The sequence below is a fragment of the Sciurus carolinensis genome, chromosome 11, assembly GCF_902686445.1.
Source record: "Sciurus carolinensis chromosome 11, mSciCar1.2, whole genome shotgun sequence".
NCBI lineage: Eukaryota > Metazoa > Chordata > Mammalia > Rodentia > Sciuridae > Sciurus > Sciurus carolinensis.
Window position 1 is genome coordinate 15,345,542 of NC_062223.1, and position 22,030 is coordinate 15,367,571.

At 44.6% G+C, this 22,030-nt stretch overlaps 1 long non-coding RNA gene and 7 other non-coding genes across 8 annotated transcripts; 5 read left to right on the forward strand and 3 right to left on the reverse strand.

Annotated features, from left to right (window-relative positions):
• The first annotated feature begins 1,471 nt into the window (after positions 1 to 1,471).
• Positions 1,472 to 1,544, forward strand: Trnak-uuu (transfer RNA lysine (anticodon UUU)). The gene has a single exon. It is a non-coding gene; the product is annotated as a tRNA-Lys (tRNA).
• A 2,035-nt stretch (positions 1,545 to 3,579) lies between these two features.
• Positions 3,580 to 3,652, forward strand: Trnaf-gaa (transfer RNA phenylalanine (anticodon GAA)). Its single transcript has one exon. It is a non-coding gene; the product is annotated as a tRNA-Phe (tRNA).
• A 924-nt stretch (positions 3,653 to 4,576) lies between these two features.
• Trnak-uuu (transfer RNA lysine (anticodon UUU)) lies at positions 4,577 to 4,649 on the reverse strand. Its single transcript has one exon. It is a non-coding gene; the product is annotated as a tRNA-Lys (tRNA).
• A 3,627-nt stretch (positions 4,650 to 8,276) lies between these two features.
• Trnal-uaa (transfer RNA leucine (anticodon UAA)) lies at positions 8,277 to 8,359 on the reverse strand. Its single transcript has one exon. It is a non-coding gene; the product is annotated as a tRNA-Leu (tRNA).
• Positions 8,360 to 8,447: 88 nt separating this feature from the next.
• On the forward strand, positions 8,448 to 20,733 carry LOC124960439 (uncharacterized). The gene is made up of 3 exons (XR_007104076.1): positions 8,448 to 8,622; positions 10,048 to 10,049; positions 19,812 to 20,733. It is a non-coding gene; the product is annotated as an uncharacterized LOC124960439 (long non-coding RNA).
• Positions 8,760 to 8,845, reverse strand: Trnar-ucu (transfer RNA arginine (anticodon UCU)). Its single transcript is given in 2 exon segments — positions 8,760 to 8,795; positions 8,809 to 8,845. It is a non-coding gene; the product is annotated as a tRNA-Arg (tRNA).
• On the forward strand, positions 9,096 to 9,168 carry Trnav-uac (transfer RNA valine (anticodon UAC)). Its single transcript has one exon. It is a non-coding gene; the product is annotated as a tRNA-Val (tRNA).
• On the forward strand, positions 9,437 to 9,509 carry Trnav-uac (transfer RNA valine (anticodon UAC)). Its single transcript has one exon. It is a non-coding gene; the product is annotated as a tRNA-Val (tRNA).
• Positions 20,734 to 22,030: the final 1,297 nt, after the last annotated feature.

Here is a 22,030-nt window from a genome sequence, read left to right on the forward strand (position 1 = left end):
CCCTAATCTAATCCTCTTGGGATCCAAGCAAGAGGCTCCCAGAAGTCTGGACCTGTGCCTGGGTCACCTTCCTGCAGGTGCATACTCCTACTCACTTTCCAAGGTAGAGTTCTAAGGTCTTTCGTTTTTCTCTGCTACATGCTGCTCTGCCAGTTGGTCATAGGGAGCTTCCAAGAGAGGATGGCAGTTAAACTATGTTCTCAAATGTGGTCAAGATAATAGAAATATGCTACCCCCAAACATGCCACTTTCCCATAAGGATTAATTTAAGTCGAAGGCACTTCAGGAGCAGATACCAAAAAAAGCTTTCTACCCTTCCCCCAATTGTCTAAAAGCAATTATTTATTATTATTTATCTACCAGGAAGGACAGAGGTTAATCTCTGAAGATAATTTTAGTCCCTTATCAGTTTGGAGATGGCACCAGAGGAATTATCTATATGACAAACTTTGCAGACTACCTTTATCTACCATTAATTTCCCATGTATCTATCTCCTGTAATTTACTGCCCCTGGAGAGGTAGGATCCTATTTGTCTCGTCACTTTCCCAGAAATGTAATGTTCTTTGTGGAAGATGCTATTATATAAACTGGAATTCTGAAGCGTCCTAGGAATTGCTCATTTGCTGGATCCCGCCCGTGTGCACATCAAATACACCCTTTAATAGACTCGGGTTTGCTTTTCTCATTCTGTCTTTTGTTAGAAGGGTCTCCGCTGAGAACTCAGAAGGGGAGAGGTAAGATTATTCTTCCTTCCCGACAGGTGCTTGGGGGCAATGAGGGCACAGGAGTTGAAAGGGAGGTGACACAAACCCGGGGACCTGCACTGTGAGCAGCGTGGCTTCCAGGTGAGCAGCGTGGAGCGGCGGGCCCGCGGCCGACGGCACTGCGCTGCGCATGCGCAGGGACCGCGGCGGGCTGGAGCCGGCTTCCGGGATCGCAGGCAGCGGTGGCTGCCGCCCCCTGTTCGCTTCCCAGCTCCCTCCTGTAGCTAATCTGCTTCGCCTTCCTTTTGAGGTGGGCATGTCGGATGGGGACGAGGCATTGGAAGTGGCATCTTGGAGGAAAGGGCGGCCTGACATCCTTACCCTCTGAACCGTGGTCTCGGAGCCTGTGCGCTTTGGGTTTAGGGTGCAGCGTCGCCGGGCGGGGACGGTTCGGGGGAGGAGCCCCTCTCCGCGCAGTTTTGCAGAACTCGGGGTTCCCGTTTGCCGGGGTGCGGCTGTCTCTAAATAAATGAGCGCGTTTTATTTAATTTTAAAAAGAGTCGGTTTCCAGCTGCCCAAGCAGAAACTAGTCCCGTGCCCTTCGCAGTGCCTCCCTTCGCCTTCTGGCTTCCGCGGGATCCGTGCGTCGGATTCGATGGACTCGCACGCCGAGGAGGACCCAGGACCTCGCTGAGCGCTGTGGCGCCTCACGTGCAGTAAGGACCGTGACAGTCTTCACGCAGTAAAGTGAGACGCTTGCCGTGGGCCCGGATAGCTCAGTCGGTAGAGCATCAGACTTTTAATCTGAGGGTCCAGGGTTCAAGTCCCTGTTCGGGCGTGCACAATTTTTTCATAATAATCAAACAAATGAGAGCTAGTGTTACACCCTACCGCATTTAGAGAAAGGAGTGCTAAATCCCTGTCATGTGTATCCCACGAGCCCCAGCAGTTCTTGCAAAGAAGCAGGGGCGTTAACAAGGTTGAACACTTGTGGGTTCTTGCGCGAAGGCATTCGGAGACCTCTAACGCATCATCGTGGCAAATGCAGATGCAGTTATCCTACAGCCTTTCTCCCAGCTGCTGAATCCATCTCCTGTTGTATTCCAGAATGGGGAACAGACAGTCTGCTTCGGAAGGCACCCCAGCAGGCTCCCCAGCGACCTCGCTTCGCTCCCCTGCCGGCTGTCTTGGGTTTGCTCCTGCTTGGTGCCTGCGAATATGACACGGATCCTGCACCTTTCAACCCCACCCTTAGAGTTTTTCTGCTCTCTGAAAAGGCAGAGATCATCTGAAGTCTCAAACAGAGCAGCACCCCTCGCTAAAGGAGGTCAAATCACCCCCACCCTGTCTGGCCCCAAAATGTGACCCACACATTGAGAAGTTGAGGTTGAGATACCAGCTAGTGGGGGAAGGAGGGTGCATATTGGGAGAGAATGTATACAAGGAACTGGAATGGGACAAAACGGTAAAAAAGCACCCACCCCCTGCAAATAAGGGGAGAATCCATCTATAGCAAGCCTTTAGGAAGTTGGTTTGTTAATGTAAAAAGCTCGGGGGCAAACTCACCAAGGTGAACTAATTTCCCTGTGGGGTTGAGAGACCAGGTGCATCTCTTGCCTAACCAGAGCATGGGCTTTCTTCGTTTCAAACAGGCGGAAGAAGGAAGCCCATTTTAACTTCATTGACAGTAGAGGAAGGTGGTCTGAAGGAGTCAGCTGCCCTCTTAGCTGAGATGAACTCTGGTCCTCAGCCAGTCCTGATTAGAAGGAAGGGTCAAGATTTGAGGCAGGGTCTTCACCCTCCACTCAGGGTCCTCAGATTCCACAATTACCGTCTCCTCCTCTCTAAAGCTAAGCTTCCTCAGGAGAAAGGCAATAATAGTTTATAATAATAACAGTAGCTTCCATCTCATAAACTTGTGCTAATTAAATGAGATAGGAATCCTTGCACAGCGCTTAACAGGGTCTTTGTCTAAAAGCAAGCAGTCAATATATGGTAATTATTAATAAAGAGTTTTCAATCTAGAAATGAATCAAAAGATACATATTGGAACAGGTAAGGAGCCATTTCAAAGAAATATTTGCCCAAGATCCATTTGCCAATATTCATGTGACTTGCTTGATTGGTATGTGCTAAAGGAACCAGTGATCATTGATCGATGGTTGGGTGAGACTGAAGGCATTCCAGGGAGATAAATAAATGGACAAGATGCTGTGGGAAACACCCGATTTTTCTTCTTTTTGAGGGAATCCGTTGGAACATGATCAAATCCACTTTTGGCAACTTTCAATCATGTTTTGACTTAACAAGGACAGACCAGGCTGGGCAAGACAGGACAGATGGTGGAGAGGGTTGGTTCCTTCTGGTTTTTCCTCCTCCTGTTCATCTCCTTGCCCTTTGGTGAAAAGTCTCAACCATGCCCTTTCAGTCTTCTGAGCAGCCAGACGGATCTGATTCAGTTCTGGATGACTGGGGGCAAATTAGTTATTTCGTTTAAGAATTATTATATTATCATATCAACCTTATGACACATGGTGGGTGGAGACCGAACGCAACCATATAGATCAAGTGTTGGGCGCAGTGGGTTCTCAGTGACTGTTTTTATTCTTATCAGAATCCCCATAGAGGTAGAGAAAGCGTTAGGAAGACAATAAAAGGTAATCTGGGACAATACAGAACAAAAAAGTGTCCCCATATGACGTAGGACTTAATATTCTCAGTCACTGTTCTCAAAACTGCATGGTTCAAAGTAATACACTTTTGAAAATGAAATTGGGAGCTAAAAAGGTTGGTGGTGAAAGGAAATGAACTTTTTTTTTTTTTCATTTTCTTTTAAATTTCCTTCCAGCAGGGCACCCCTCGTTTCCATCCTCGCCGAAATAGCTCAGTTGGGAGAGCGTTAGACTGAAGATCTAAAGGTCCCTGGTTCGATCCCGGGTTTCGGCAGAGCTCGTTTTTTTTTTTTTTGATGTTGTTGGATGACGTGCTGTTCTGTATCTTCTGTGTTCACCCCCGCCCCCATTGCAAGAGAATGCCTATACTGCATGCGCGCACACGCCCAGCTTTGTTTATGTCCTTCAAGGTATATAGTGAGTTAATTCTATTTAATTTAGCATTATGAGGATCCCAAGGGGTTTAAGCCTCTTCAGTTGCAGGGTGAGCTGTTCCCAGGTCCGTAGTGGCTCGGTTGTACTTCCGGTAGCAATATGTGACACAAGGCTTAACTTTGTGGAGGCTGGCATGTACACTACACAGGTGGACGTTCTCGGATTTGTCCCCAGTGTACTTAGCTTACTAGGGGATGCAAATTTTCTCAACAGTGACAGACGTGAAGACGACCCTAAAAGCATTTCTCTCTACTGCAAAACTCACAAACTAAGGAGCCCAGCAGACTATTATGAATCCGGTGAAGAACAGTTCCTAGCTGGGGACTTGTAAGTGATGCGTCATCTCAAATATTTTTTTAGGATCTCAGTTCCCTCGTTGCGCTTTTAATAAAATATGGCCTGAACACATTCCTCGGTGCCCAAAGCTGCAGAATTCCTGCCCAAAGTATTGCTATTGTGATTCTGACGACAAATGTGCAACTTTATTCCTCATGTATTTGCTCGATGTTTTGAATAGCAAAGTGATGCATACCATTTTTGAGGGAAAAAAATATCCGAAGCGGGAAAAACAGGTATACAGAATTTGGAAGATAGGACTGTTTGGCTCTTTCCCGCCTTGCACTTTTTCAGTAAGTTCCACGTGGGGTGTTTTTTGGCCTGATCTGCCCTTCTGGTCGTGAGCTACTCAATTGGGTTTAGTCTCACCTCCCACTTGCTTAACTCCAGGCTCAAGCGAACTTGTTTTTAGGCTTAAAACAACTCACGCCCGAACAGGGACTTGAACCCTGGACCCTCAGATTAAAAGTCTGATGCTCTACCGACTGAGCTATCCGGGCTCCTACAAGAAGGCGTTTCCTTAGCCTATCCACAGAAAAACAGACCACATGTCAGCTTCTTTGGCTCTTGGATTGAAACCCCGGGTCCTTGGGCTGAGGAAGTGCACCTAGGGAATCGTGAGCAGGCTTCTGGACAAGGCAGCCCTCATTGCACCCTTTCTCCGTCGCATCTGGAATGTAAAGTTTAAAAGCTTAACTTCCTGTCTGACCAGCCCCACGCCCCAGCCTCAGGTGACCCAAGGGGAACTTTCCTGTCAAATCCCCCAGCTTCAGGACCTCTGAGCGGGTTTCTGATTCCGGTGGTGGTGGCGGCGGCGGGGCCCTGGCACGTCTTGCAGAGGGATGAAGATGCATCCTTAGGGGTGCAATAGTCGGGTCTCCATCCGACAGACACTGAGCATCCCCTGCGCTCCGGGAACTTAGCAAGCTTGAGGTGCTGCAAAGACTCAGTCTCGGTCCTGTGTAGGGCTGGACGTAAGCGACCAGAGGTCCTGGACTGAGCACTTAGATGGGGGACAGCCCGCCTCTGCACCTGGGAGGATTTGGCCAGGACCTGCCTGCCACGGTTTCCAGGGTTTGGCCTGAACCGACCCATGATAGGGACTGTGATGGACCTCTGAAGACTTGGAAAAGGAATTCTGACCCGAGGGAACGGCACATGGACATGCATGCGAAGGAGCACTTTTCAATCTATTAACAGAGTCCTGTAATCTTGTCATCTGTTTTCTGAGTGCATGTTACTGGTCATTTTTTTTTTTTTAACTTATCTTGCTTTTTCATAATTTCTTTGCCTTAATATCCCGAAAAGATTTCTGGAAGGGGAGGATTTGGAATCCTGTAAGGTAGAGCCTCGCCTGTATTTTAAGTCTCCTTGGAGTTGAGGCAACCCACCACCTGGGGGAACAATGAGGAAAATATATATAAAGAGAACAGTGGACAAAGATTAGCTGGGCAGGGTGGTGCATGCCTGTAATCCCAGCGACTGAGGAGGCTGAGGTCGGAGGATGGCAAATTGGAGGCCAGTCTCAGCAACTTAGGGATAACCTGAGCAATTTAGGGAGACCCTGTCTTAAAAGATAAAGAGGACTGGAATATAGTGGTAAAGTGTCCTTGGGTTCAAACCGCAGTACCAAAACGTAATTCAATAAATAATAAATAAATTTAAAACATAGCCAGTTATGGAAAAATATAAGATATTTAGGCAATGTTCAACAGAAAGGATGCAATGTGTCATATGATATGTATATACTTATTGGTGAAAAATGAAAGGATATGTGTACATATGAATTATACCTAGTTATATATGTCTTTTACATACACAGGAGACTAATAAGGATAGACAAACTCTGATGAAGATGTTTGTTTTGGGGGGAATGACAAGCTCTCACTGTTTCCTTTATGCACACGTCTCTGTATTATTAGAATTTAAAAGAGAAGCATGTATTACTTTTGTAATAAAATAAATGAAAAATATGTGATCTGTTAAATTACTCCAAGCTTTTGGGGGTCTCCTACTTGGCTTCTTAGATCCCGACTTCTTTGAGCCGTGCCCTAGGAATTCAGCAGAGAAAGATTAAAACCACACACTTCCTCCTCGGTGCCTCCGAGTTTTGGAGGGGAGCTGTTGGTATTGGAAAATCACAAACGCGTTAGATACGGTTTCCCAGAGAAAGATTTGGATCCCCTAAGCATCGGATAGCAAATCTAGGTTCAGAGGAGAACCCTAAAACCAGACCGTGTCCCCTGGAGCAGGCGCCCCCGCCAGCCTCAGCCCCAGGAGAGTTACAAGCCCGGTCCTGCTCCCTCTCTCCGCCTCTGAAGCTTGGTTGCTTTCAAGGCACCGGGTTCACAGTGGCTGCTGAGGGTGACTGAATGAAGCAGAGCAGAAAGATCTGGTCAGGCCCAACCATGAATGAAGCAGAGCAGGCCTCAAACTGCATCAAGTGTGGGCAGTCCCCGATGTCTGCCTGGCTCAGTGTCTACTGCAGAGCAAATTCTCAAAGACTCCTCGAATGGATGGCTAGTTAAAAGAGGGGAATTGGTCAGGGAAGGCTCATAGTGGAGGAGGAGGGACAGAATTGGTCCTTGGGAGTTCTTATTTAGTTGAGAAGGTGGATTATTAATGTCAAGCTAAATGACGACTCTATGCCACCTTGATTTTTTCTGTCTTTCTTTTTTTCCTCTCTCTCTCTTTGGTGACACTGGTGAATTGGACCGAGGGGTACTCTATCCTCAGCCCTTTTTTTTTTTACTTTAAAAAATTTTTATTTTTGCTTGGTACATAAAATTGTACATATTTATGAGATGCAGTGTGATGTTTCAATATGTGTATACATTGTGTAATGATCTAATCAGGGAAATTAGCATATTCATCACTATAAACATCATTTCCTTGCAGTGAGAACATTCAAAATCTTCTAGCTATTTTGAAATATACATCATTGTTAACTTTTCTTACCCTCCTATACCATAAATGGAACACCAGAACTTACTCTTCCTAAGTACCTGTAACTTGGTATAGACCAGCTTCCCTCCCACCCTCTAGGACCACAATACTGCTCTCAAATTCTGAGAAATTAACCATTTAGATTCTACATGTGAATAAGAGCACTTTTAAACCATTTAGACTGACTCTCACTTTTTTTTTTTTTTTTGGTACTGGGGATTGAACCCAGGGGCATTCTACCTGTGACATCCCAGCCTTTTTAAGTTTTTTTAAAAATTTTAATTTATTTGTATTGTAAACAAATGGGATACATGTTGTTTCTGTTTGTACAAGGAGGAACAGCATACCATTTGTGTAATCATACGTTTACACAGGGTAATGGTGTTTGATTCATTCTGTTATTTTTTTCCTTCCCCCCCACCCCTCCCACCCCTCTTATCCCTCTATACAGTCCCTCCTTCCTCCATTCTTGCCCCCCTCCCACCCCCCATTATGTATCATCATCCGCTTATCAGCGAGATCATTCGTCCTTTGGTTTTTTGAGATTGGCTTATCTCACTTAGCATGATATTCTCCAGTCTCATCCATTTGCCTGCAAATGCCATAATTTTATTCTTCTTTATGGCTGAGTAATATTCCATTGTATATATGTACCACAGTTTCTTTATCCATTCATCAATTAAAGGACATCTAGGTTGGTTCCACAATCTGGCTATTGTGAATTGAGCAGCTATGAACATTGATATGGCTGTATCTCTGTAGTATGCCCTCAGCCCTTTTTATTTTTTATTTTGAGATAGGGTCTTGACAATTTGCCGAGGCTGGCCTCCAATTTGCAATCCTCCTGCCTCAGCCTCCCGAGTCACTGGGATCATTTAGAACAGTACTTGGAGCAAAAAAGTATCTTATTAAATAAATAAATAAATAAATAAGTAACTGCCATCAGGGAATGTATTTACAACACATTCTGTGCCCTTAACCTCACAGAATTACAATTTCAACAAAAAGTTTCCTTTCCAATCTGCAAACCATCAATTCTTAAGTTTGGGCAAAAATGGGCTCCTTTTTGGGTTGAAATGTCAACTTGCCTCTCACCTGACAAGGTCAAGGTGTTTAAGGTCGCAAACTAGTGATAAGAACTTGGAAACAAGGTTTGGCACTTAGAAAATGCAACCCGTGTCTACCAGAAGTGGGGTTCGAACCCACGCGGATATGAATCCATTGGATCTTAAGTCCAACGCCTTAACCACTCGGCCATTCTGGTACTCGGGGAAGTCGGAGTTCGGTTTCCCCTTACTTAGGTAAGACTGAGTGACTTAAGTGTTTCACAATTAAAATCTCGGTGTAAGAGACTGACGCGGTGGTGGAGGGGACGCCTCGGTAACTGTTGATCACATCTGGTCGCCGGAAACGGGAGCCTGGTGGCGGTGATCCTGAAGAGGAGCAGAGTCACTTCGGGCGGCAGAGTCAGCACAGCACTTGAAGCGCGGGTCTCCTTCTTCCGAGTCTCGCTTCCACGTTTAGCCGGTAAGGGGACCTGGTAAGGGGACCTGGTAAGAGACCGGAGTCTTCATTCTTTCAGTTCGTGACCCCTTTCTCGGGTTGTTTTGTTTTTGATCCTCGCTTCTGGTTCCTGCCTGCTGTCCCACTTATTTAAAAAAAAGCGACTCTGGTGGGACTCGAACCCACAACCTTTGAATCCCTCTATCTGTCTAGAAGTCCAATGCGCTATCCATTGCGCCACAGAGCCAGGTATCCGCGGTCTTTCCGCGCTGTGTACATCAGGGCAGGAGGGCGCGGCCCGGGCGCGAAGCGCGGCCCTCCCCAGAGTGACCGAGCAGAGGTGCGGCCGAGGGCCTCGCCTGGGAGCCGCGCCAGGAAATCCGAAATCCTTTGGAAAATTTCTCTCGGAGTCCGTTTGCCCAGCGATCAGTCTGTCTCCTTTCGGTTGCTTTGTCTTGTGTGCAGTTAAGATATCCAGGCACAAACCGTCATCACGGGGTTCCATAGTGTAGCGGTTATCACGTCTGCTTTACACGCAGAAGGTCCTGGGTTCGAGCCCCAGTGGAACCAGGAGAGCTGGCTCGCTTTTTGAGTCTTGGATTTTTTGATTTTGTTTCCGGAAGCTGGAGCCGCGGCTGTTTCCACGCTGCCTGCAGCGCGCCCTGTCGTAAATCGATGACTGGCTTCTTCCCTTCGCGCTCTGGAAATTTTGCACTTCTTTTGGAGTTTTTTTTTCCCCTCTAACGGCAGTACCTGAACATGCAGTTTTAGTTTCTTTGTGCTTCATTAAAATTTATTATCTTGAATTAAGTAATCTTGGTGCTATGTCCTTGCACGTGGTTCCATAGTGTAGCGGTTATCACGTCTGCTTTACACGCAGAAGGTCCTGGGTTCGAGCCCCAGTGGAACCATTTCGTGCTACGGTGTTTGCATTTTGGTTTCTGTTACCTTGGGACCTACATTTTGCCTGGGGAAGCTGGAGAGGAACGGTCTTGCTAGAGTCGCTGCAGCATTTCCAGCCCTACAGCACTGGCTCAGTTTCCCCGAGCGCCGGACGAATGGCCTGCGGAGGCTGCCCCCGTGTGGCCCCTCCTGGGAAGTGCAAGTGGCTCTCGCCTGGAGCCTCTGCGCCTGCGCCCTTGGTGGAGCAGCTCCCGGGATTCCCGGGTGTCGCCCTGTTGCTCCCCTCCTGCCTCCTAAACTGCGTCGGCACCGCCTTTAAAAGCCGCTTTCTGGGCCACCAGTGAGTGGAGTCCACCTCCTATTTTGTTGATTAACCCCTAGTCCCCAGACATATTGTATTTACTGAAATTAAAAATAGGTTTTGAACAATTAATGTCGTGAGCAAGGTAAAGAATTCAGAATCCTTCGTACGTCCCTTCTCTTGAACGAGTTACCGCTTTTGTCAAATTTTCTGTTATATTGTTAATGTTTCTTGCTGACTTCCAGATGTTCTTTGTGTCTTTAGATTCAGGACGTTTAAAAGATGTATTTATTCGGTGCCGGCGCCAGAGCACGGCGCTGCGCATGCGCGCCCCTCCCGCCCTCCGCGCGTGCGCGGCTGGGCCCAGTTTTGCAGCTGCGTTTCCCCAGACTTGCCATCTGTCTTTTGATTATGATGCTCTGTGCGATGCAGAAATTACCTGTTTTTATATGGCCTAATTCGTCATCCTCTTATTTTGGGGGAGGGAGGAGGTTTTATGATATTTTGCTTAGAAAATAGTTCTTTATTTTGAGATTGTAATTCCAAAAATTCTGCTGTATTTTCTCTCAGCGATTATATTGTTAAAAGTTTTGTAATGTTTAAATCTTTAGTCCATATGAAATTTCTATAACTGGGTAAGAGAGGGAAGATGGGCTTTTACAAAGGGATTTTTATGAAGAATTCTGGGGACTGAGGGTGATGTATGTAAACCGGTCAGCTTGGTACAAATCACACTGATTTCAGAAGTGAAACTAGTCCTGTGCTTTGCATGTGCCTTAATCCCGTTAGAACTTTCCAGAAGCTCTGCTAACGTAGGTCCTCATTCTTGTATTCCCCAGGCTCATCAAACCCCTTCCTTCTGCTTTCCTGTCTGCCCTTGTCACAAAGGGCATAGTCCAGAGGCTCGATCTGGAGACCCAGAACCAAATCAAGGTTCAGTTTCTGTGTCTTGGGCACAGTACATAACCAGTCTGTGCTGTATGGCTTTGGACTAGTTGCTTAACTGCTAGGTGAACTTCCTTTGTCAAGTGGGGATAATAGCTCACACGATTCTTGAAAGGATATGTTGAAATAGTATATCTATACATTCAAATGATCTGCACATAATAGACACTCAATAAATGTCATTTATTCTGTCTTGACAGGTAAGTCTGGTACAGTTTGTGTAGAACAACATCACTTGCTTAGGAATACTTTTAGGAAATGCTGCAGTTAGCCTATCCCATCTTAGTTTGCAAGGCCTCTCTCCTTGGCTTGTCTTCTCCCTCTGTCTCTTCACGTTGTCTTCTCTTTCTGTGTATCTCTGCGTCCAAATTTCCCCTTTTTTGGTAAGGAAGCCAACTACATTAGCTCTGGGCCCACCCTAATCGCCACATTTTAATTTTCTTCCCTCTCTAAAGACCCTGTTGCTAAATAAGGTCAAATTCTGAGGCACTGAGGGTTGAGGCTTCAAAATATGATTTTTAGGTGGTGTTTTATTCAGCCTTTCCACTGCTGTGACCAAAAGACCTGATGAACAATTTTAAAGGAGGAAAAGTTTGTTTGGGGGTTCATGGTGTCAGAGGCCTCAGTCCATAGATGACTGTCTGCATTCCTTGGGGTTTGAGGTGAGGGAGAACATCATGGCAGAAAAGTGTGGTGGAGGAAAGAGGCTTGGTTCATTGCACCAGGAAGGAGAAAGAGAGAGAGAGGGGGAGGGGAGAGAGAGAGAGAGAGAGAGAGAGACTGCTGTCATCACACATGAAATATATACCCCAAGGTCATGCCCCCAATGATCCATCCCCTCCAGCCTCCCCCTTCCTGCCTTCAGTTACACCAAATCAATCCCTGTCAGGGGATTAACACGCTGAGTAGGTTAAGCCTCTCATAACCCAATCATCTCACCTCTGAACTTTCTTGCATTGCCTCGCACATGAGCTTTTGGGGGACACCTAATATTTAAACAACCACAGGTGGACACAATTCAACCCACCCCACAAGTGATCCAAACAGAACATGCAGTTTTGCCCCTAAACGTAGACCCTTCTGAATTTCCCTTCTGGGGGGATGGTGTCACCAACCTATCACCCCAGTCAGACACTAAGTAGTTACTCTGCCTCCCCCTTATTCTCCTCTCCTACCATTTAGTCACCAGGTCCTGCAGATTCTTTCATCTGCAACCGCTCCTCCTCCATTCTGCTGCTTTGTGGGTCTCTGTCATCTCTTCTCTGAACTACCAACAGCGTCCCCATCTTTGGTCTAACTCAACTCCGGTCAATCCTTCACAGAACCATCAGAAGGACTTCTCTAAAATACAAATTCCACAACCCCTGGCTGTTGACACCCGCAGCAACAGTCCCGCGGGAGTTTATCGGAGGTGGACTGGGAATGAACTACTTCTATTATCTTTATCTGGGCTACTTCCTGAGAGGCTTTGAGAGGAAGAGAGGCTTTGAGAGGAAGAGAGGCTTTGCTTAGAGGAAGAGATACTTTGCTTAATATTAGAGGTGCTACACTTTCAGAGATCTACTTCTTAGAGGTGAGTCGCTTCTTGGAGGTGCAGCCTGCGTCCTGCAACCTGCGACCTAGAGGTGTGTTCTTAGTTCCGTGTTCTGCGATCTGCGATCTGCGATCTAGAGGTGTGTGCTTAGTCCCGCGTTCTGTGATCTGCAACCTGCGACCTGGAGGTGTCTGCTTAGTCCTGCGTTCTGCGATCTCCTCCCAGGTGAAGAGAATGTCTTATATACCTAAGGCAGCCAATCAGGTTAGGATTAAGTAGAACGGTTGGAGCATGTGCCAAGATACCAATTAAGAACGAGGAACATCTGTTGACCACTAGTGCAGAAGAGACATTAACCAATTAGGCAAAAGTAGATCACGTTGTGTTAACACTAATTATGCGCCACCTCTTGGCCCAACGCCAGTCGCCATCTTAGGGCTACTTAAACATGTCTCTGCACCCGGCCATACTTCCTTGCTGTGTTTAAGTGTGTCCCCTGAAGTCCTTGTGTTGCACACTTACTTCCCAGAGCAGCAGTGTAGGGAGGTGGAACCTAAGGGGAGCTGTTGGGGTCACGAGGGTGGGTCCCTTGTGCTGATTGTGAAGGACCGGAGGCTGCAAGTTCAGTCTCTTGCTCTGTTTCTCCATGTGATGCCTTTGGCCTGTTACGATGCAGTAGGAAGGCCTGGGCCAGGAGCCAGACATACAGAATAATAAGTATGATATGCGGAATTAATTTCTATTCATCATAAATGAGTCTGTAGTATTCTACGGTAGTGGCATAAAATGGACCAAGACACCTACTGCCCTGGTCCTTCGGTGTTCTTCCTCTCTCTTCCCCTTCATATTTAAGGACAAACCGTTCCTCATTCACAACAGTTCGGATTCAGCTTCCTATTCCTCATTCTTAACTGCAGCCCCAGCAGCAATGGAACTGGTCATACCTTCCTTCTGGCCCTTATTTAATTTTGTGGTATCCAGATCCATGAGCTCAAGACATTTAGCTTATTAGTTTTATCTTTTCCTCCCCCACCCAAAGTATTGTTAAATCAAAAAAATTCTGGTGTTCAATAAAATGGTAAGGAAAACTCTATTTAGGGCCATTGCAACAGGTGTCAAGGTGATCAGAATACAGGAAACAGAGTTGACTCCACTACAAATACAGTCGAGACAGCTGGGGACTTACACCACAGAGAAGAGTCAGGAAAATTCCTAGGAGACCTCAAGGGTGAGCCGACTGTACTGGATTCTTGCTGAAGCAGGCCGGGATGAGTAGATGTCAAGGGTGTGGGGATTCTTCATAAACTGAGCTTGCAGGATTCTTGCTAAAACCGGGCTCTGTGCAGGCTGAGGATGGGGGTGGCTGAGGTCTGGGTATAGTGCGGGAGGGGGTTCAGAGAAGTCTGGTGGAAGTTTGGTCAAGGAGACAGGCTTCCTCAGTCTCCTGCCTGGTTCCCAGTCTGTAACAGGCCATGAATCATGCATGCACGTGGAATTGAATATGTTTCTGAGGAAAAACTTTTTTTGACAGTGCTATTTAAAATTTCTGATCTTCTTGTGAAAGTACGTTTCATTCGAGATCTTTTGTAATCGAATTTTATCCATCAAAGAAAAAAAAAAAGAGGAGATTGTCTTTGAAGGTTTTCAAACAGAGCACACACTTTGCCGGGCAGTGTCTCATCAGGGATCAATCTCTTTAAAGCTTTGAAAAGGCAGGGATTATCACAGAGCAAGATGTGAGAGCTGAATCTGTCGGGTTTTCTTCTAGAAGAAGATAGAGGAGGAAAAAACTTTGTGATCATTGGTTAGGCAAAATTTCTTAAATAAGACACAAATAGTATGATGCAGAAACTAAAAAAAAATAAATAAATTTGGTGCTAAGCATCTTAGTGAGACTCTGTCTATAAATAAAATACAAAATAGGGCAAGGGATGGGTATGTGACTCAGTGGTTGAGTGCCCCAGACAGGGTTCAATCCTCAGTAACAAAAAAAATAAAAAACTTCCACTCTCTAAACACACTATTAAAAAAAAAATTTACCAGTTTATCTTAAAGGATACAAACAAGCAACCAGAGGAAGAGATACATATGGCAAGATATGGTTGGGTCCCCAGTGCAGAGAAGAGCTTTAGGAAAAAAGAAGTCACTAACTGGGAGAAAACAAAATTGCAAAAGCCTTACTTGATAAAAGTCTTGTATTCAGAATTATTTAAAAATTCTTTTAATTCACTCTACTCTCAGTAGCTTAGGAAGCTAAGGCAGCAGGATCTCAAATTTGAGGCCAGCCTCAGTAATTTAGTGAGGCCCTGGGCAACTCAGTGAGACCCTGTCTCAAAATGAAAAATTAAAAGGGCTGGGGATGTGGCTCAGTGGTAAAGTGCAGAAGGTTAAATCCCTTGGTTAGGGGAACCTCAAAAAACAAAAAGCAAAAATTCTTATAATTCAATAATTAGAAAACAAATACCCCAAGTAAACAAATGGGTACAGATCTGAAAATGGGTGTTTCACCAAAGAGACTACATAGAGGTGGTAAATAAAAACATAAAGATCTCAATATTATTAGCTGTTAGGAAAATGCACACTAAAATCTCAATAAAATATCACTACATACCTGGTAGAAAAACTAAAACACAAAAACAAAATCATAAAACTGACAATACTCGATACTGGCAAGGGTGAGGAACAGCTAAGATTCTCCCACATTGCTTGTGGGAGTGCAGAATCATTCAACCATTTAGGAGGAGTTTTGAAATTTTATTCTTTTTTCTTTTCTTTCCTTTTTTTTTTTTTTTTTTAATTTTTAGTTTTTTGGTGCTGGGGATTAAGCCCGGGTGCGCTCTACCACTGAGTAACACCCCAAGTCCCTTTTTATTTTTCTTTAAGGCAGGGTCTCTCTAAGTTACCCAGGCTGGTCTCAAACTTGCAATCCTCCTACCTCAGCCTCTGGAAGAGCTGGGATTACAGGTGTGCACCTCCACTCTGGGCTAGAAGTTTCTTACAAAGGTTAAAGCACTCTTTAGCTGGCCAGGCAGTTCCACTTCTAGGAATTTACTGGAAAGAAATGAAAGCCCATGTTTACACGAAGAGCTGTATGTGAATGTTTATAGCGACTCTGTTATTTGTTTATAGCGACTCTGTTATTCTCAAAAACTGGAAACACGCCATGTTCTTAACTGAATAGCTAAGCAAAGGGTGGTACAGCCATACCACAGTGGTGCTAAGCATCTTAGTGAGACCCTGTTTCTAAATAAATATAAAATAGGGCTGGGATTTCCAACATAGGCAATGGCATGAATTTATTTCAATAACATTATGCTAAGGGAACTAAATTAGAACCAAGCGTTATGTGCTCTGCGATCGTATTCGTATGACTTTCTGGAAAGGGGAACAACACAGGGACTGTGGACACATCAAGGGTTCCATCCTGAAAGTCCAAGTAGGATTCCACATGACGCCTGGGTTCTCCAGGGAAATAGAAGCAACAAACCACACATGGATTTATGCTGAGAGACCAGCCTGTCTGGGTATTATTTGGGCAGCTAGAAAAACACACAAACAAACAACAACAATAACAAAAACCACCACAGGCTTTATAAGATAAACAGCAGAAACTTATTTTTCCCAGTTCTGGGTGGCTGGGAAATCCAGTGTCTGGCAAGGGCCTGCATCCTGTCCGAGTCAGTGGAAGGGCAGGGGGCTCTCTGGGCCTCTTCTACCGGGGCACTCATGCTGTTTATGAGGACTGTGCCCTTATGACCTAGTCACTTCCCAAAGGTGACGTCCAGACACCGTCACTCTGGGGATTACGTCTCAACATATGAATGTGGGGGGAACCAACATACCAGGCCTGTAGCAATAGTAGCATGGTTCCAGTCCAAATGCCAAGGCCTGGGACCCAGACAGTGTGACGTCCGTCTGCTCTGAGCCTCAAGGCACTGATGTCTGTCTGGGCGCAGAGCTGACGGGTGGCCCAGCTCAGGCAGAGAGCAAGTTCGCCCTTCCTCTTCCTTTTGGACCTTTGATAGATTGTGAGATGTCCACCCACATTAGTGAAGGCGACCTGTATTACTGAGCCCACAGATTCGGATACTAAACTCTTCGGGAGAGACACATCCAGAAGCGATGTTTTACCAGCTTTCTGGGGCTCTCTTAACCCGTGAAGCTGGCACAGAAAATCGGCCATCGCAACGAGCCGGCGTCCCACCTAGCACATTTTGTCTGCATGTGAAGAGGGCGGTTTGGGGGGACGTGTTCACTCCAAGGTGGCATGGGGGAAACTTGGGGGTGACGGAAGCATTCTGTATCTTGATTACAATTGTGGCTTCTTGACTTTATATAGTTGTCAAATTTCATAGAAGTATGAGAAAAGGGTGAACTGTACTGTTTATAACTTGCAATGAACACATTTGATAGCACATTGTAGGCTTTCAATTATAAAAACATAAGAAGTATATAAGCAAATAAGAAGTCATTGAATGAATGATGAAATGAAATGGGAAATGAGGCTGGGGCTGGGGCTCAGTGGTGGAGCACTTGCCTAGCATGTGTCAGGCACTGGGTTCGATTCTCAGCACTGCATATAAATAATTAAAATAAAGGTCCATCCACAACAACAACAAAAAAAAGAAAGAAAAGAAATGGGAAATGGATTCCAGATTGAGATTAATAACAGTTTCATATGAACACGATTTTGTGTTCATATAATTTTTTGTAGACTTTTGCATTTCTTGGGGGATTATAGAACTTAATCTGGGCAGTATATCTTGCAAGGTCACAGAACTACTAGATCTTGAGATATCCTCAAGATATCTTGAGAAGAGGTCTCGTTCTCATTGTTATTAAAGGTGAAGAAAAAACTCTTTATGGGAGCAGTGGTGTGTGCCTGTAATCCCAGGAGCCTGAGGCAGGAGGACTGCAAATTTGAGGCCAGCCTCAGTAATTAAGCAAGGCCCTAAGTAATTTAGTGAGACCTGAATTAAAAAAAAAAAAAATTATTTTGTGACTTTTAGGAATTAAAAACAATGACTCCGAGGGGCAAATACAGAAGAAATGCATTCAATCCATCAGAAACCTTGCCTCCTTCTCCAAAATATCCGAAATTAGAACTAAAACAGACTAAATACTCAGAGCTGGGGCTCTGAGTAAATACACTTAGCGGCTGCTCAGTTTCAACTTCAGCTGGAGTGGAGTTTGGAAATGGCCCTTATCTCCTTTTCTTTTTTTTCTTTTATATTTTTAGTTGTAAATGGACACAATACCTATGTCTTTTTTATTTTTATGTGGTGCTGAGGACCCAACCTAGTGCCTCCCACCAGCTGGGCAGGCGCTCTAACACTGGGCCACAACCCACCCGGCTCCTAACGTCTTATTCATGTGGAGGACCTGCGGCGGGTCAGGGAGACAACAGGCGGGTAGACAGTACAATAAACATCAGAGTCACAGAAAAGATGGGGAACGGGGGAAGAGAAGGGAAGAGTGAGGCGTACAGAGAGAAGGAGGAGGAGAGAGAAGCCCAGGAGTCCCCTGCAGTTCCTGCAGGGCCCCTCGCCGGGTGCACTCAGCCTCCCCACCTCCAAGCCTCCGAGCCTCCGAGCCTCTACTCTTCTGTTATGACTTCCCTTTTGGTAAGAAGCATATTGAAAAGGATGTAAAAAATTGTTGAAGCGCTTACCCCCACTGCGATGGCATTCAGAGGTGGAACTTCAAAAATTTTAATTTTTAGAGGTAAAATGATATATGTGTGTAGCATACAAAATGATGTGCTGTTTATATTGTGGAAAGGCCAATTACCTGTCTGCATTACCTCACCTAGAATTTTTTTAGTGGCGAGAATACTTCAAATCTGCGTTCTCAGCGGTTTTCAAGCATATCATGCATCGTTGACGACGGTTGCCATCTATGCAGTAGATCTTCTGAACTTGGTCTTCCTGTCTGGCTGAAACGTCTCCACAAGATCTCCACTCCTCAGCTTTTGGCAACCACCATTCTGTGCTTCTGTGGGTTGGACTTGTTTTTAAATTCCACCCGAAAGTGAGATCACACATATTCACGCCTGGATTATTTCACTTAAAGCAATGCCCTCTGTGTTCGTTCATGTTTTTGCAATTGACAGTATCTCCTCGTTTTGAAGGCTAAATACTATTCCATTGTGTATATGCACGACATTTTCTATTTTTTTTTTTTAATGAGGCTTAGAAGAACATTTTATTCATTTTAAGGATTCCATTCTGTCTTGGGAGATACTGGTACCTCCCCCAACCTTGTGGGCCCCAGTTCTTTCCACCGCTTTCTATCTTGGATTCTTAGACGTCACCACTTAGTCCACACTAGGTGAGCACTGCTTCCAGGTCTCTGGGTCCTCTCTTCATTCTAGATCCTGACGTCCAGGCCTCTTGGTGTGATGCTCATGATCGTCATCCTGGTGGAGGCTATCTCAGAAGGGCCCTCACCCTTTTAAATTCTTTTTTTTTTTTTTTTAATTTTATGTTTACAGACTGCATTTTGATTCACCGTACTCAAATGGGGTACATCATTTCGTTTCTGTGGTTGTACATGATGTAGAGTCACACCATTTGTGTAATCATACATGTACACAGGGTGAGGGCGTCTGCCTCATTCCATTATCTTTCCTTCTCCTGCACCCTCCCCACCTCACGTCCCTCTTCACAATCCACAGTTCCTCTATTCTTCTCACATTTTCTTAATCTAGCCATCTGTTGATGGACACTTACGTTGATTCCTTATCTTGGCTATTGTGAATCATCTGTTAGAAGCATGGGAACACAGATAACTCTGTGATATGCCGATTTTATTTCTTTGGGGTATAAACCCAGTAGTGGGATTGCTGGACCACTTGGTATTCTCTAAGTTTTTTTTTTTTTTTTTAATTTATTTTTAGTTGTTGATGAGCCTTTATTTTATTCATTTGTTTATATGTGGTGCTGAGACTCGAACCCAGTACCTCACACATGCTACACAGGTGCTCAATCACTGAGCCACCATGCCAGCCCTCTATCTAAGTTTTTGAGGAAGCTCCATACTGCTTTTCCACAATGCCTGTCCTCATCTGCATTCCTACCGATAGGACACAGGGTTTCCTTTTCTCCTCATCCTGATCCCCACTTGTCATCTTTCATCCTGTCCATAATAGCTATTCTGCCAAATATGAGGTAATATCACATGGTGGTTTTAAGTTGTACTTCTCTGAACATTAGCAATGCCCAACATTTTTCGTTTGCATGTCTTCTTTTGAGAAATGACTCTTCAGATCCTTTGCTCATTTTAAGATCAGGCTATTTTTTTTTTTTTTTTTTTTTTTTCTGTTTCATTTTCTGCTTTTGAATTGTTTGAGTTCCTCATATATTTTGAATATTACCTTTGAGTCAGATGCACAGTTTTGAAATACTCATTCTGTGATTTTTCTGTTCTACCTTAGACTGTTCTTTCATTTTAAAAATGCATTTTTAATGCATTAAATACTTAAATAACACTTTAAATACTTAAATAACACTTTTTTTTTTTTTTTTTGAGTCTGAGGATCTTTGATCTGAAAAACACGGACCAAGACCAGTGTGTTTCAAAGTGTGATTCACAAACCGTCTGCATCATAGTCAGGGGGTGTTGGTTAAAATGTAGTTTCCATTTTCCACGAGAGAATGATTGAAGCCCTTCATGTAGTGGCTTGGATTTCACATTTTTACTGAATTACTAGGTGATTCTTATGCCCACTGAAGTCTGGGAACCACTGGCCCAGAGAGTAAAGGATGCCCTATAAAAAATTTCCCACTGTGATCTCTGTGGCCCTGGAGCCTGCAGCAGAAGTACCTCAGGGAAATAGCCACAGAGCTGCGCCTCTCCATCTGGCAAGAGCTGGAGTGTTAAGCAGTTTCCATTCCTCAGAAGCAGGTTTGAAATTTTAGGCCGAGAAAATGGAGGTGATAGGAGTTTTGAAGCTTCCTCTCCAAAAATAGAAACGTGTTAAGCTTCTGAAATGTCTGCCCGAGGGAGAAACTTCGGAAAAGGAACGGCTCCCCCTAGCGGCACGAGAAAGCATCGCAAGAAGGCATCACAAAGCATTGGACTCCTTGCAGCTTCTTTCAAGAGGAAGGGGTTCTTCAGAAATTCACCTTCTCGGTGTGGTCAAGTGGAACAACTCGGCAGAAGTTAGCGTGTGTAAATTAAAGTAGGCTCTCAAGGAACATGTTCTTGTGATCTTGAAGGAGAAGGAGCACATATTTTTGGGAAATTGGCTTCTGGTAGTCTTAGGAAACTATCCTGAGATAGTCTCAGTAGAGAAGGTGTGTGTATGTGTGTGTTTTAAAATTAAATATATGCTATAGAGAAGAATGAAATTATGACCTTTGCAGGAAAATGGCTGAAACTTGAGACCATTATGTTACGTGGAATAAGCCAAACTCAGTAGGTCAAGGGCCGTATGCTTTTTCTCGTACGTGGAAGCTAGAGAGGAAAAAGGAAAAGTGTGTGTGTGTGTGTGTGTGTGTGTGAGAGAGAGATCTCATGAAAACCAAAGGGAGATCAGTGGAGGAAAGGGACAGGGTGGAGATGGGGATGGGAGGGAAGGAAGGGCACAAGGACTTGGGAGGGATATTGGCCAAATTATATTGTTACATTGTATGCATGCACGAATATATAACAACAAATCTCATCATTATGTAAAACTATAATACACCAATAAAATATGTGGAGAAAAAATTAAATATACACTGTATGTTTTTCTCATAGTAAGTAGTACATAAGTAAACATGTATATAGACAGAAAACACACACACACCTTATATATTTGTACTTATGTGAACTAAAGAGTCTCTTGTGAATTCTCAATTGTTTTTTTTTTTTTCCTCTTGGAAAGCGAAGACTGTTAGAGTAAACTTAGCAAAAAATATGAAGGAAGGAAGTTTAATTTTTATGAAAAGCATGCTTTTAAAAAAATAAAATGATTTACAGGAAAGAAAATATCTACTACTGTTGATAGACAAAGAAATACACTGGGCCTGGCGGAATGTGATTCTGTACTCTGGTCCAAAGAGAAGTTTGATTTGTTCTTGGAGTTTTCGTTTGTGGGCAATTGGATACAAAATTCAAGGAGAGAGTAAGAAGTGGGGTGAGCAATTTTAACTCTAGGCAGGACCTGACCACTGCTGGAAAGAAGCAAATGCAGATTTAAAAAAAAAAACTCTCACCTTTAGTAAAGTATCCACGTGTCAAATATAAGAAAATGTGGATTTTGTTGGCAGTGTCTGCCTGCCTTCACCTAAGCCACCACGCGGAAGTTGTAAGGAATCTGGCCTCCCAACCACCTGTCAATCTGCGTTAGGCCCGCCTCTCCTGTTATAGGAATTCCCGGCCTCCGAACCACCTGTCAATCTGCATTCCGCCCACCTCTCCCGTTTGAAGAATTTCTGGCTTATGTTGCCGTAATCTTCCTGCCTCCCACATTACATTCTAATATGTCATTGGTCCATCAGTCAGTCTGTAATAATTCTCCTCCGTGATTGGTTCCTCCCAGCCCGCGAAATTCCAATATGAGGAGAAACCATGCGCCATGTTTTTCTTCTTTTCCTTCTTCCCTTCCCCAAACGGACGCTAATCGTCCACATAATATAAAAGTTCCTCGTGTGAGACCTGTGTCTGCGGAGCGTTTTTCTGGGAGTTATCGACGAACCATAACTGCCCCTAACAGAAGGGTCTGTTTTTCTGAGCTTGGGTCCCTCAGGCTACCTTTGACACCC